Source organism: Bos grunniens, chromosome 1 (genome assembly GCF_055505025.1).
Source record: "Bos grunniens cultivar Pamir isolate PY7600 chromosome 1, Bosgru_T2T1.0, whole genome shotgun sequence".
NCBI lineage: Eukaryota > Metazoa > Chordata > Mammalia > Artiodactyla > Bovidae > Bos > Bos grunniens.
The window spans coordinates 75776-90551 of NC_141165.1; the positions used below are offsets into that span (position 1 = coordinate 75776).

The following is a 14776-nucleotide window of genomic DNA, read 5'->3' on the forward strand; positions in this document are numbered from 1 at the left end:
CAGATCCAAGTGACAGCCCTCACCCACAAATGACACCGAGCCCTGCTCTAGTCACTGGGAGCTGACTAGTCAATGCACAGCAGAAGCTTGAGAATTCTGCAGCCCTGCTCCAGCCACATCCCGGCAGCTGGTTGGTCGACACATGATGGAAGCTTGAAAATCCAGTCATTGGGATATAAATGGGCTTCCACGGACACCCCAGCTCCTTTCCTTGATCAACATTACTGCCGTGCTCTTTGCTATAGGAATATCTTCAGCCACTCCCCAGGACTGGAATTTGGCTCAGAAGCTGCTATTAGCTGTCTGCTATCTCATCATAGTGGGGAGTATCATCCTTATTAGGTACCTCTTCTAATCACTCCCCAGTCAGACACCCCCCTTTTTTCAACTAGAGACATCAGAGAGTTAGGGTTATGACCACACCCTGCTGAATGGGGACTGGTTACTCTACTGGCCTTGATGCCTTCTGTGGGTCAGACACAAGAGTATCTTGACTACAATCTACCTAAAGGTAGTGGGATTGTTCAGTAGAATCAAATGTTTTGGGTAACAGTGGTTTATATCCTGCTGAGCTGTAGTGTATTAGAAAGTAAAATAGACCCCACATGTATTTCATGCATTCGCATGACTAGATCAGGTCAGGGGGTCGCTTGGACCTTGCTTTACCATACTCACTTCTCTTGCCAAGGAGATGTCGAAACTTGTGTACTTAACAAAACAACCTATTCTATTTGTCAACACTAATGCCAGACATCCGTTTTGACCCCAGTTCCCCTCCCAGTGAAGACTGGTTAGAGGTTCACCACTTAGAAGGAGGGCTCTGGATGAACCAGACACAAATTACGAATTTAGAAAGCCCATGGTTAGAGGTTCGCCACTCAGACGGAGGCTCTGGGTGAGCCTGACACAGATTACGAATTTAGAAAGCCCAGTGATGGTGCACTTTGATGAGAGTGCTGCTCACAAAAACCCCAGTAACCCCAGTACTCTGAATGGTGGAGGCTTGTCATGGGAACAAGAATGCACATTCAATGACAAATACATGTGTAAGCCAGTATCCCATAACACTGGGTGATATGAAGGCCCCTTTCTTCACAGATTGACCTGGGCCTGTGTCAGATGAGCAACCTGGGAAAACATAGAGGTGACCTGGGAGAATAACCCTAGTTTCCTCCAAAAGGGAACTGTTGATCCCAAATGTAAGCTGGGGACGTGTAACCCAGTCAATTTCACTGTCTTCAACCCTGGGGACTCAAGATGGGAAGAGGGTCACCAGATCAGCGTCTATGTTAATGGGAGAGGTCCTGACCCAGGAACTGCACTGCTATCCCGAGCATTTCTGCTCCTCTCTGGATTTCCACACACAGGCTCTTCCACTCTTTTTATGAAGAGACTGAAAGTGGTCCTCTTCCTACTCCAGCCAAAACTAAAAATGTCTTTAGCCCTGGCAGAGACCATAGCCCAGATATTGATGGTTACTTCTTGCTATGTGTGTGGGGGAACTAACATGGGAGACCAATGGCCCTGGGAAGCCAAAGAATTAGATCACTAGGGACCCTTCAACAATTCAGGGGAATTCAAGAAGACCAGGGTCAGAATTTGGCATTTAAAGACTTCTTTAATTGACAAAAACTGTCTGGCATGGTGGGGCCAATTATTCAATGTTCCAGTAGGAAAACTCACTTGTCTTGGCCAAAAATACTATAATATTATAATATTCATACTTCTGGTTGGTGGGGATGCCCAAACTATACAGAGCCTAATCCTCACCCTCTAACAAGCATCCCCCATTTAAAGACCTGATGGAATGACTTGTCCACTGAAGGCCATTGGCCTCGTCCAGAAGGATCATATTGGATTTGTGGGAATAACGCACATACAATTTTGCCAGCCAACAGGTCAGGAGCATGTGTATTGGGGACTATCTGTCCTTCCTTTTTCCTACTCTCCCTAGCCTAAGGTGAATCATTGGGAGTCCCCGTATATAAAGACAGAGGCAGGTCTCTACAGACTGGAGACTGGAAAGATGATGAGTGGTCTCCTGAACGCATAATCCAATACTACAGGCTAGCTACATGGGCAGAAGATGGGTCCTGGGGCTACCAAACCCCAATTTACACGCTTAACAGAATTATCCAGCTCCAGGCAGGGATTGAAATCATTACTAATGAAATGGCTAAGGATCTTAATTTATTGGCAGAACAACAAACCAGGATGTGTAATGCTATTTATCAAAATTGCCTGGCTCTGGATTACTTACTGGCTGCAGAGGGGGGCATCTGTGGAAAGTCCAATCTTAGCAACTGTTGCCTACAGATAGATGATAATGGCAAGGTTATAGAAGAAATAACCAGAAAGATGGCTAACATAGCTCATGTCCCAGTCCAGACTTGGAAGGGATGGAATCCCGGAGAGCTATTTGGGGGATGGTTTTCTTATCTCGGAGAATTCACAACTGTAGTGGAAATAGTCCTACTCCTCCTTGGGACTTGCCTCCTCTTACCTTGCCCCTTGCCATTATTTGTGAGGACAACTTCCAGCCTAGCTGAGGCCATCGAAGACTGAAGGGCCACCACACACCTCCTAGCCATGAAAGGTTATCAGCCCCTGAGCCAAGAAGATCAAGAGGTTGATGCCTTATAAGATTTGAGGGACATCAAGAGTGGGGATTGAAGAAGAAATTTTAAAACTTAAACCCAGGTAGAAATAACTTCATGCTGGGTCTGCTTCTGTAAGTCAGCTTGCTCCTTGCAAAGTCACATAAGTTACATAGTTTGGGGGGAGGGGCAGGAAATGGAAACTTACAACAATGCTAGGAGCTGAAATTTAGCTCGCTCACCCTTGTCAATTACCCAGCCCCTGTAATCCTGCTTAAGCAAGTTTGTATAAAGGTCAGGCATCCCCCCTGCTGTGTCCTAACAGCTGATCCCAGAGCATGTTGGAAACCCCTTGTTTAAACTAGCCTATTAATAGTCAGCACTGCCCACTAAAGTCTGGTGTCATGCATTGCCTATAAAAACTTTGTAACCCCGTTGTTTGGGGCTCAGAGCTGGAAAGTGTTAACTCCTGTGGACCCACCAGCATAATAAACCTGAGTTCTCCAACTCTCTGAGTGTGGTGCTTGGTTTCTCGATGGTCCAAATTCTGCAACACTTGCAGCAGGCACCAGAGAAATGAATTCCAAACACAGTTGACTTATAGAAAGCCAACTGCCATAGGTAAATGGTCCTCACATGCTTTAAAGAAAAAAAAAGAAAAGAAAAGAATAAACATACCCAAACCTCCACCACAAAACAATATGCTCAGAATCTCTTAATTGCTGCATGAACGCCAATCAAAAAGACAGTGGAAAATCAAAACACAACACTCACACTTGCCAACATCACCAGTCTAAGGCAATAAATGTGGGAGAGAATCTGGAGGGAAAAGATTCCCCCTAGGCTGTCAGTGGGAACACACATTGGAAGGACAGTCTCCGAATGCCTGAAAACAACTGTCAAATCAGGCTAAGCCTAGGATCTGACATTCCTGCACATTGGCCTATATCCAGAGAACACCACCAATCAAAAGGCACATGCACCCCAACAAACCTCCAGCACTTTTCCTTCTAGGAGCCAAGACACACAGCCTGCAAAGACCCCAACAAGAGATTAAAGCTTAACAAGACTATTTCTCACTCAAAAACAGACACCGAAGTTAGGGAACTATAACACTAGGAGCAGAGAAGGCAATGGCACCCACTCCAGTGCTCTTGCCTGGAAAATCCCAGGGACGGAGGAGCCTGGTTACAGTCCATGGGGCCGATACATAAGCACAGACTCCACAATCACGTAATTGGAGAAGGCACTGGCACCCACTCCAGGACTCTTGCCTGGAAAATCCCATGGACGGAGGAGCCTGTAGGCTCCTCCGTCCATGGGGCCGCTAAGAGTCGGACACGACTGAGTGACTTTACTTTCACTTTTCACTCTCTTGCACTGGAGAAGAAAATGGCAACCCACTCCAGTGTTCTTGCCTGGAGAATCCCAGGGACGGAACAGCCTGGTGGGCTGCCGTCTATGGGGTCACACAGAGTCGGACACGACTGAGGTGACTTAGCAGCAGCAGCAATACTAGGAGACACTGGGATGTACCTTGAAGGATGATAGGTAAAGTGAAGTCAGTCAGGCAGAGTAAAATCCTGATATATGTGGTCTCATCTATGAGGGCTTCCCTCATAGCTCAGTTGGTAAAGAATCTGCCTGCAGTGCAGGAGACCCCAGTTCAATTCCTGGGTCAGGAAGATCTGCTGGAGAAGGGATAAGCTGCCCACTCCAGTATTCTTGGACTTCCCTGTGGCTCAGCTGGTAAAGAATCTGCCTGTAATGTGGGAGACCTGGGTTCGATTCCTGGGTTGGGAAGATTCCTAGAGAAGGGAAAGGCTACCCACTCCAATATTCTGGCCTGGAGTATATTCCATGGACTGTATAGTCCATGGGGTTGCAAAGAATTGGACATGACTGAGTGACTTTCACTTTTTTTTCACTAGGTCAAATGAGAACAGATGTAAAAATCAACAAATTCACATCCCAGAGACTGTGAGAATCCAAAGTCAAACCATTTCAGAATAAATAAATAAGGTGGAAGGCCTGGAAAATTTAAGGGGGAAGTACCTAAAGCAACAACAAATCTGTACCTGTAATAAACCATCCACATGCATTATCTTCCTCTTTCCTTCCTTTCATCCAAATAGACTCAGAAATCCGTAGCTCTAAGAGATAATCCACAATAATTATCTCCTATCTTCCTGCTTTCTAGTCAAGGAAAAGTGTTTCTGAGGTAGAAAATGCACTTGATGCTCACCACTCTGCTCGACCTCCTAAGGCAAAAAGTCCCAAAAAACCTATGAGATACTCCATAGATGACTTAATACCTGAATTACGCGGTTGTTCAGTGACAATAATCATAATATAGCAAATGGGATTCTGTGCTGCAGGGAGTATTGGCAAGATATTAAAGAAAAGCAGTGTCGACTGTATTAGGTCCGACCTCCCTGACTTGGGATGCTATCCCATCTCTGGAGGGTGAACAGGCTGGGATCCCACTGTTGAATGGGGGTGAGGTTGACACAGCCTGGCAAGGTGACCTACATTGAACACTTTTTAAAGGTATAGTGAGTGCTTTGTCTGGCTGGGACAAGAGTTTCCCGTGGCATCAAGGGCCTGAGAAATTTCAAGGCAAAATTCAGCTAGCCTCAACCTCTCCCGGTGCTTGGAATCCCAGCACACGCCTCCTTCCTGAGAGTGCAACCTCCAAGCACCTTAGCGCCCTCAGCAGTGACCCTGAAGGGATTAGTCTGGACTGGGTGTTTGTGAGATGTGGCTCAGCTGGTAAAGAATCCGCCTGCAATGTGGGAGACCTTGGTTCGATCCCTGGGTTGGGACGATCCCCTGGAGAAGGGAAAGGCCACCCACTCCAGTGTTCTGGCCTAGAGAATTCCATGGACCATATAGTCCATGGGGTTGCAAAGAGTCGGACACGACTGAGCGACTTTCACTTTCACTTATATGGTGGGTAAAACTAGTGAGACTGAGCCCTCGGCTGTCTCCTCAGGATATTCCACTCTTTTTAAGCTCAGGAAGCCAACTGCCCCTAAGGCTCCAGTTGCCCCCAGGAACCAAAGGTGTGAATGAAGAGTGCTACCGCCTTGAGGACATTTTCTGTAACTACAACATGATCACCCTTGCTGCTGCTGCTGCTGCTGCTAAGTCGCTTCAATCGTGTACGACTCTGTGCGATCCCATAGACGGCAGCCCACCAGGCTTCCCCGTCCCTGGGATTCTCCAGGCAAGAACACTGGAGTGGGTTGCCATTTCCTTCTCCAATGTGTGAAAGTGAAAAGCAAAAGGGAAGTCGCTCAGTCGTGTCCGACTCCTAGCGACCCCATGGACTGCAGCCCACCAGACTCCTCCGTCCATGGGATTTTCCAGGCAAGAGTACTGGAGTGGCTTGCCATTGATCACCCTTGCTAACAGGCAATTCACAAGGTCTGGGGTTCCCTTAATGACAGTTGCCCTCAGGAAATGTCCTGCAGCTGATTCCAGAGAAATAAATTCCAAACACAGCCGACTTTCAAGAAGCCAACTGCCAAAGGTAAACTGTCCTCCCACCATTTAAGGGAAAAAAAAGAAGGTATAATCACACCAAACCTGCCCCACCAAACAAGATGCTCGGCATCCCTAATTGCTGCTGGAATGCCAATGAAAAGGAGACTGGGAAATCAAATCCCAACACTCACAATGGCCAGCATCACAAGTCTACAGACAATAAATGCAGGAGAAGGTCCAGAGGAAAAAGAATCCCCCTAGACTGCCAGTGGGAATATACATTGGTAGCAGGCACGAGAATGGACAGTCTGTGAATGCTTGGAAAAAGCCATCAAGTTGGGCTAAGCCTAGGATCTGACATTCCCTCACCTTGGCCTATATCCTGAGAACACCACCAACCAAAAGGCACAGGCACCCCATCATATACCTCCAGTACTACTTCCTTCCAGTAGCCAAGACACATAGTCTGCAAAATCCCCAACGAGAAATTAAAGCTTAAACAAGATGTGGTACATATATCTGGTAGACTATTTTTTACTCATAAAAAACAGACACTGAAATTAGGGAATCATAACACTGGGAGACACAAGTACGGACCCTGAAGGATCATAGGCAAAGGGAAGTCATCAGGCAGAGGAAGATCCTGGTATATGAGGTCTCATCCAGGTCAAATGAGAGCAGATATACCAGTCAACAAACTGACTACCCAAAAGAGACTCTCAGAACTCAAAGCCAAACAAATGGTATCGGGAAAAAAATAAATTAAGTGAAGGGTCTGGATTAGCACAAAAGTACCTAAAGCAACAACGAATCTGTACCTTTAATAAATAATCCACATGGACTATCCTCCTCCTTCCTTCCTTCCCTCCACAAATACACAGAAATCTGTAGTCCTAAGAAATGATCCTTAGAAATTTTCTCCTCTCATCCTGCTTTCTAGCACAGAAAAGTGTATCTGAGGTAGAAAAGGCATGAGGATCTGATGCTCAACACTCTGCTCCACCTTCAAAGGCAAAAAGTACCCCCGCCAAAACCATAGAGTACCCCACCGATGACTTAATGCCTGGATCAGGCAGCGATCTGGTGACAATTATCACAGTCTGGCAAATGGACTACACTGCTGGGAGTATTGGCAAGATGCTAAACAAAAGGGAGGGAAAGCAGGGCCTACTGTTCTATGTCCAACCTTCCTGACTTAAGATGCTATCCCATCCCTAGAGGCCGACCAGGCTTGAGTCCCACTGTCGAACTGGGGTGGGGTCGAAACAGCCTAGCAGGGTGTCCCTCGTTGAACACTATTTAAAGGCCTACTGTGTGCTACGTCTGGCTGGGACAAGTGTCCGGCGTGGCATCAAGGCCCTGAGGAATTTCAAGTCAAAATTCAGCTAGCCTCAACCTCTTCTGGTGCTGGGGATCCCAGCTCAAGCCTCCTTCCTGAGAGTGCAGCCTCCGAGCACCTAAGCACCCTTAGCGGTGTACCGTCGACCGGGCTGTTAGTAAGATGCTTTATGGGGAAGACGTAGTGAAACTCAAGCCCTTTCCTGCCTATTCAGGCACATTCCACTCTATTTCACAGCCCAGGAAGCCAACTTGTCCTAAGGCTCTGCTTGCCCCCAGGAACCAAAGGTGGGCATGAAAAACTGCTGCTGCCTGTGGACATTTTCTGTAATCACATGGTCACCGTTGCTAACAGGCACCTCAATTCAAGTGGCCTGGGGTTCCATTCATGACAGCTGCCCTCAGAAAATGACCTGTGGCCAGCACGGGAGGAAAACGTTCCAAAAAATCAACAATCAGGAAGTCAACAGTCTCTGAATGTCTGAAAAAATCTCTCAAGGGAGGCTAAGGCTAGAAATTGACATTCCCACAGCTGAATTTATATCCCAAAAAAAAAGTATCAGTAAAAGGTACATGAACCCAAACGAGCACTGCAGCACTAGTCTCGATAGCTAAGACAGAGAACCAGCAAAGATTCTGACAGATGAATTGCAAAACAGGTTGTGGTACATATCCATGAAAAACCGACACCAAAATTAAGAAATTATGACACTGGGAGCCACAGGGATGGACTTTAAATAATCATACACTAAGGGAATTCAGTCAGACAGAGGAAGCAATAATATACCATGTCCTTTCTAGGCAATATTTTTTAAAAAGAGAGAGAGAAAGATACAAAAGAATGAATGTACAACTCAACAAGAGACTCAGAATTCAAACAAAAGGATCCATGAAAAAAAATAAAACACAGTGAACAGCTGGGAATAAATTAGGAGTTTGGGATGAACATAGACACAGAAATCTGTATCTGTAGTTTATCATCAATAAGTAGTGTCCGACTCTTGCAACCCCATGGACCCGCCAGGCTTCTCTGTCCATGGGATCCTTCAGGCAAGAATACTGGAGTAGGTTGCCATTTACAAGGATTATCCACTTGGGTCCTTCCTGCTTCCCTGCTTGCCTGCCTTTCTCATATACACAGATACCTGTATCTCTAAGAGATTAAGCACAAGGGTTATCCCCTTCCTTCCTTCCTCACTTCCTTGTATACACAGAAAACTGTATCTGAGATTAGATAATCCGAAAGGGCCTGATGCTCAACACTCTGGCTCCACCTTCTATGGGAAACCGCCCCCCCCCAAAAAAAAAAAAAGCCTAGAGATGCCTCACGGATATGTGACACCTGAACTGGGTGGCCACACACGGAGAACAAGAGCAACAGTACTCCAACACAGCACTGGCCTGGCGTGAAAGGAGAGGACAGAAAAGCAGTTCCGACTTGACTCCCTCTGATCTCCCTAACTGGGGCTGCTATCCCATCCCTGGAGCCCGAACAGGCTTGGGGCCCACTGCTGGCCTGGGGTGGGGTCCAGACTGCCTGGCAAGGTGCCCTTCATTGAGCCCTTTCTAAATCTCTGCTGTCTGCTTGGTTCTGCCGGGACCAGAGTCCAGCGGTAGATCAAGTCCTCGAGGATACTGCAGGCAGTGGTCACCAAGCTTCCATTTTTCCTGGTGCTGGCATCCCCAGCTCAAGCCCCCTTACTCACGATGTAACCTCCTAGGCAGCTTAGCCCCCTCAGCTGGGAGCTGTGGCCCCCACTAGGATTAATCTGGGGGTTAAGGGTGTGAAGCTTTAGAGGGAAGAAGTACTGGGACAGAAGCCTTTCATGTTTGCCCAGGCACATTCCACTCTATTTCACAGTCCAGGAAGCCAGCTTTTCCTCAGGCTCTGTTTGCTGCAGGAACCAAGGGCAGGTGTGGAGAAGTACTGCTCTTTGTGGACACTTCCTGTGACTGCAGCGTGACACTGGTGCTTCCTGGCACATCTAACTCCCAAGGCCTGGGGCACAGCTGTGCAGCTGCCCTCAGCAAATGTCCTGTGGCAGAGATTGTCGAAATAAATTCCAAACATGCCTGACTGTCTAAAAGTCACTTGCCACTGGTGTCAGGGGACTTCCACTTTAAGGGATCCAATATGTTCTTCTTTTGTGTGCTGTTTCTCAAGGACACTCTATTCCTTATCAGTTCCTGGAAAACAAGAGCCAGCAGAGCTGCATGCAGTTCTCAGGACTGAGATCATGAGAAGGGGCACCTGCTTGGATTCCCTTCAGTGACCCTTCAGTGACCCTTCAGTGACTCCCTTCACTGACCTTACTTAAATTTAATCTATTCAGTTATGCCCCTCTTACTCAAGATATTGAATGCTTTCTGGCCCTTTGAAGATTGTTATTTGCTTGGCGTTGTTTTTGCTCCATTTTTTTTTTTACTGCCTAAAGCTGTCTTGTATGAAGATATATAAACATGCATTTCTGCAAATAAACCACCCTTGTTTCACTTGAGACTTGGGTCCCCTGTGTCCCTCTTCTCATCAACTCCAGTCCCCAGGTCCCGGTCTACAAAGACCATGACACACTGGTAAATTTTTCTCATACTCTTTAAAAAGAAATTAAGTAAAATACCACACAGCCTCATGGGACATGATGCTCAGCATTCCTAATTGCTGCAGGAATGCCGAACAAAATGACAACGAGAAATCAAATCCCACCATTCAAAATGGACATCCTCACAAGTTCACAAACAATAAAGGCAGGAAAGAGCCTGGAGGAAAGGGAACACACGCACACTGTCAGTGGGAATGTACATTGGCAACAGCCTCTATAAGGGACAGAATCTGCAGGAGAGAAAAAAAAAACTATCAAGAGCTAAACTAAAATCTGAACTCCTATTTTCATAAAGGAAATATAGAAAATAAAATTTCCACATACGGAAATACACACCCATATTTCACATAGAAAATACAAAAATCTGATTTTCTTGAATGGAAATATACACCCATATTTTCATATAGGAAACATAGAAATTTTGATTTTCATATATGGAAATAGTTCAGTCAATCAGTCATGTCTGACTCTTTGTGACCCCATGGACTGCAGCACCCCAGTTGTCCCTGGCCATCACCATCTCCCAGAGCTTGTTCAAACTCACGTCCATTGAGTCAGTGATGCCATCCAACCATCTCATCCTCTATCATCCCCTTCTCCTCCCGCCTTCAATCTTTCCCAGCATCAGGGTCTTTTCCAATGAGTCAGCTCTTCCTATCAGGTGCCCAAAGTATTGGAATTTCAGCTCCAGCATCAGTCCTTCCAATGAATATTTCAGGACTGATTTCCTTTAGAATTGGTTGGATCTCCTTGCAGTCCAAGGGACTCTCAAGAGTCTTCTCCAACACCACAGTTCAAAAGCATCAATTCTTTGGCACTCAGCTTTCTTTATAGTTCAACACTCACATCTACACATGACCACTGGAAAAACCATAGCCTTGACTAGACGGACCTTTGTTGGCAAAGTAATGTGTCTTCTTTTTAATATGCTGTCTAGGTTGGTCATAAACTTTTCTTCCAAGGAGTAAGTGTCTTTTTATTTCATGGCTACAGTCACCATCTGCAGTGATTTTGGAGCCCCCAAAAATAAAGTCGGCCACTGTTTCCACTGTTTCTCCATCTATTTGCCATAAAGTGATGGGACCGGATGCCATGATCTTCATTTTCTGAATGTTGAGCTTTAAGCCAACTTTTTCACTCTCCACTTTCACTTTCATCAAGAGGCTTTTTAGTTCCTCTTCACTTTCTGCCATAAGGGTGGTGTCACCTGCATATCTGAGGTTATTTATATTTCTCCCAGCAATCTTGATTCCAGCTTGTGCTTCATCCAGCCCAGCGTTTCTCATGATGTACTCTGCATAGAAGTTAAATAAGCAGGGTGACAATATACAGCCTTGACGTACTCCTTTTCCTATTTGGAACCAATCTGTTGTTGCATATCCAGTTCTAACTGTTGCTTCCTGACCTGCATACAGATTTCTCAAGAGGCAGGTCAGGTGGTCTGGTATTCCCATCTCTTGAATTTTCCACAGTTTATTGTGATCCATACAGTCAAAGGCTTTGGCATAGTCAATAAAGCAGAAATAGATGTTTTTCTGGAACTCTCTTGCTTTTTACATGAGCCAGCTGATGTTGGCAATTTGATCTCTGGTTCCTCTGCCTTTTCTAAAACCAGCTTGAACATCTGGAAGTTCATGATTTAGGTATTGTTGAAGCCTGGCTTGGAGAATTTTGAGCATTACTTTGCTAGCATGTGAGATGAGTGCAATTGTGTAGTAGTTTGAGCTTTCTTTGGCATTGCCTTTCTTTGGGATTGGAATGAAAACTGACCTTTTCCAGTCCTGTGGCCACTGCTGAGTTTTCCCAATTTGCTGGCATATTGAGTGCAGCACTTTCACAGCTTCCTCTTTCAGGATTTGAAATAGCTCAACTGGAATTCCATCACCTCCACTTAGCTTTGTTCATAGTGATGCTTCCTAAGGCCCACTTGACTTCACATCCAGGATGTCTGGCTTTAGGTGAGTGATCACACCATCATGATTATCTAGGTCATGAAGATCTTTTTCTGTACAGTTCTTCCATATATTCTTGCCACCTCTTCTTAATATCTTCTGCTTCTGTTAGGTCCATACAATTTCTGTCCTTTATTGTGCCTATCTTTGCATGAAATGTTCCCTTGGTATCTCTAATTTTCTTGCAGAGATCTATAATCTTTTCCATTCTATCATTTTCCTCTATTTCTTTGCATTGACCACTGAGGAAGGCTTTCTTATCTCTCCTTGCTATTCTTTGGAACTCTGCATTTAAATGGGTATATCTTTCCTTTTCTCTTTTGCCTTTTGCTTCTCTTCTTTTCACAGCGATTTGTAAGGCCTCCTCATACAACCATTTTGCCTTTTTGCATTTCTTTTTCTTGGGGATGGTCTTGATCCCTGCCTCCTGTACAAAGTCACAAACCTCCATCCACAGTTCTTCAGGCACTTAGTCTATCAGATCTAATCCCTAGAATTTATTTGTCACTTCCACTGTATAATTGTAAGGGATTTGATTTAGGTCATACCTGAACGGTCTAGTGGTTTTCCCTACTTTCTTCAATTTAAGTTTGAATTTTGCAATAAGGAGTTCATGATCTGAGCCACAGTCAGCTCCTGATCTTTCCCATTCTATTCAGCCCAATCTCTCTCACCCAATACAAAATCCCACTGTACTGGTTCCTTTACAAGTGTTGACACAGCCCACCCCAAAATAAAATCTTCTTTACTGTGCTTTGTTGAGGAAAATTCAATTAAGAATTAAGAAGAAAAGAGGGAATTTTTATTGGAGTCATACTAAAGATTATAAACTGGGAAGCAGATTCTCAGAAGCTCTGAGCCTGTTCTGCCTGTTAGAAATTGAGGGCATAGTCATATACATTTTTGAGACAAAGGATCATGCCTCAAAATGATACACTGATATTTTACAGAAAGTTCACCAAAGTTACCTAGCCAGGTAAACTCAAACATAGCAAGCAGCAACTCATCATCGCCCCCTACAGAGCCAGAAAAGAACACTATTCTTTTAAATAGAATAAATTTAATTTAATAAAATTAAATTAATTAATAATTTATTAAATAATTAATAATTTATAATTACTTTTAATATATATTAATTTATATTTATATTAATATATAATATATATTTATTTTATATTAATATAAATTATAATAATTTATTAATAATTAATTAATTAATTTAAAGTTAAATCAACCCTTAAATATTCATTGGAAGGACTGATGCTGAAGCTGGCCATCTGATTCCAAGAGCCGACTCCTTGGAGAGGACCCTGATGCTGGGAAACACTGAGGGCAGAAGGAGACGCAAGCATCACAGGACTAGATGGTTGGATGGCATCACTGACTCAATGGACATGAGTTTGAGCAAACTCAAGGAGATAGTGTAGGACAAGGAAGCCTGGGGTGCTGCAGTCCATGGGGTCACAGTTAGACATGACTTAGTGACTGAAAGTGAAAGTGAAGTCGCTCAGTCGCGTCCGACTCTTTGCAACCCCAAGGACTGTAGCCTCCCAGGTTCCTCCATCCATGGGACTTTCCAGGCAAGAATACTGGAGTGGGTTGCCATTTCCTTCTCCAGGGGATCTTCCTGACCTAGGGATCAAACCTGGGTCTCCCGCATTGTAGGCAGATCTTTTACCGTCTGAGCCATCAGGAAAGTCCAACTTAGTGACTTAATAATAATTGCTAGCTTCAGAAGAAAAGGGAAAAAAGCAATATTGTGGTTGAGCAGGCACTCCTATCTTTGAGGAGCTCTGGCTAATGTGCATGCAAATTCACAGGCACATTATGGAGGGAGAAGGCCCAAACAAACACAGAGAATTTTATGTTTACAAATTTTATTTTATCAGCTTTAACAAATGTCACTGATGTTTCTTCTTTAACACTAACAGTATTTCCTGACAACTTTTTCTGACAACATTATTTTCCGACGTTTCCAACAAAGAAAGGTCCATCTAGTCAAAGCTATGGTTTATCCAGTGGTCATGTATGGATGTGAGAGTTGGACCATAAAGAAAGCTGAGCACCGAAGAATTGATATTTTTGAACTGCGGTGTTGGAGAAGACTCTTGAAAGTCCCTTGGACAACAAGGAGATCCAACCAATCCTAAAGGAAATCAGTCCTGAATATTCATTGGAAGGACTGATGTTGAAGCTGAAGCTCCAATACTTTGGTCACCTGATGCAAAGAACCGACTCACTGGAAAAGACCCTGATCCTGGGAAAGATTGAAGGCAGGAGAAGGGGACGACAAAGGATGAGATGGTTGGATGGCATCACCGACTCAATAAACAAGAGTTTGAGCAAGCTCCCAGAGTCGGTGATGGACAGGGAAGCCTGGCCTGCTGCAGTCCATGGGGTCGCAAAGAGTCGGACACAACTGAGCCACTGAACTTAACATTATTTCAGATAGCCGTGGGAATATAGATAAGGTCAATGTGAAAATACAATGTATTTATAAATCAATGACTTGAATTAGGAGATTGTCCACACTGTCATGGACATGACATGAAGTCCCCGGTGGTGAGCTCAGGGCTCGTGCTGCCTCCCTGGTGAATGGGGACAGAAAGGGAAACCCTGTTCTTTTTGGTTTCCATCGCCAGCGCAGACCACTTCCAGCGCAGGGAGGGCAGGAACCGCAGGGCCCAGCTGGGCCCAGCCACGTCCCCGCCGGAGGCCGAGTCCTGACAGGAGTCTCCAGGAGCGAGAGGTGATTTCAACTTAACCCGTTTTCCACACGGTAACAGGGAAACATCCCAGA

General features: G+C 45.0%; 1 long non-coding RNA gene across 1 annotated transcript in view; it reads right to left on the bottom strand.

The window, feature by feature from the left end:
* The window catches only part of LOC147378824 (uncharacterized), a 46658-nt gene that overhangs the window by 31349 nt on the left and 533 nt on the right, over positions 1 to 14776 (bottom strand). The window lies entirely within an intron of this gene.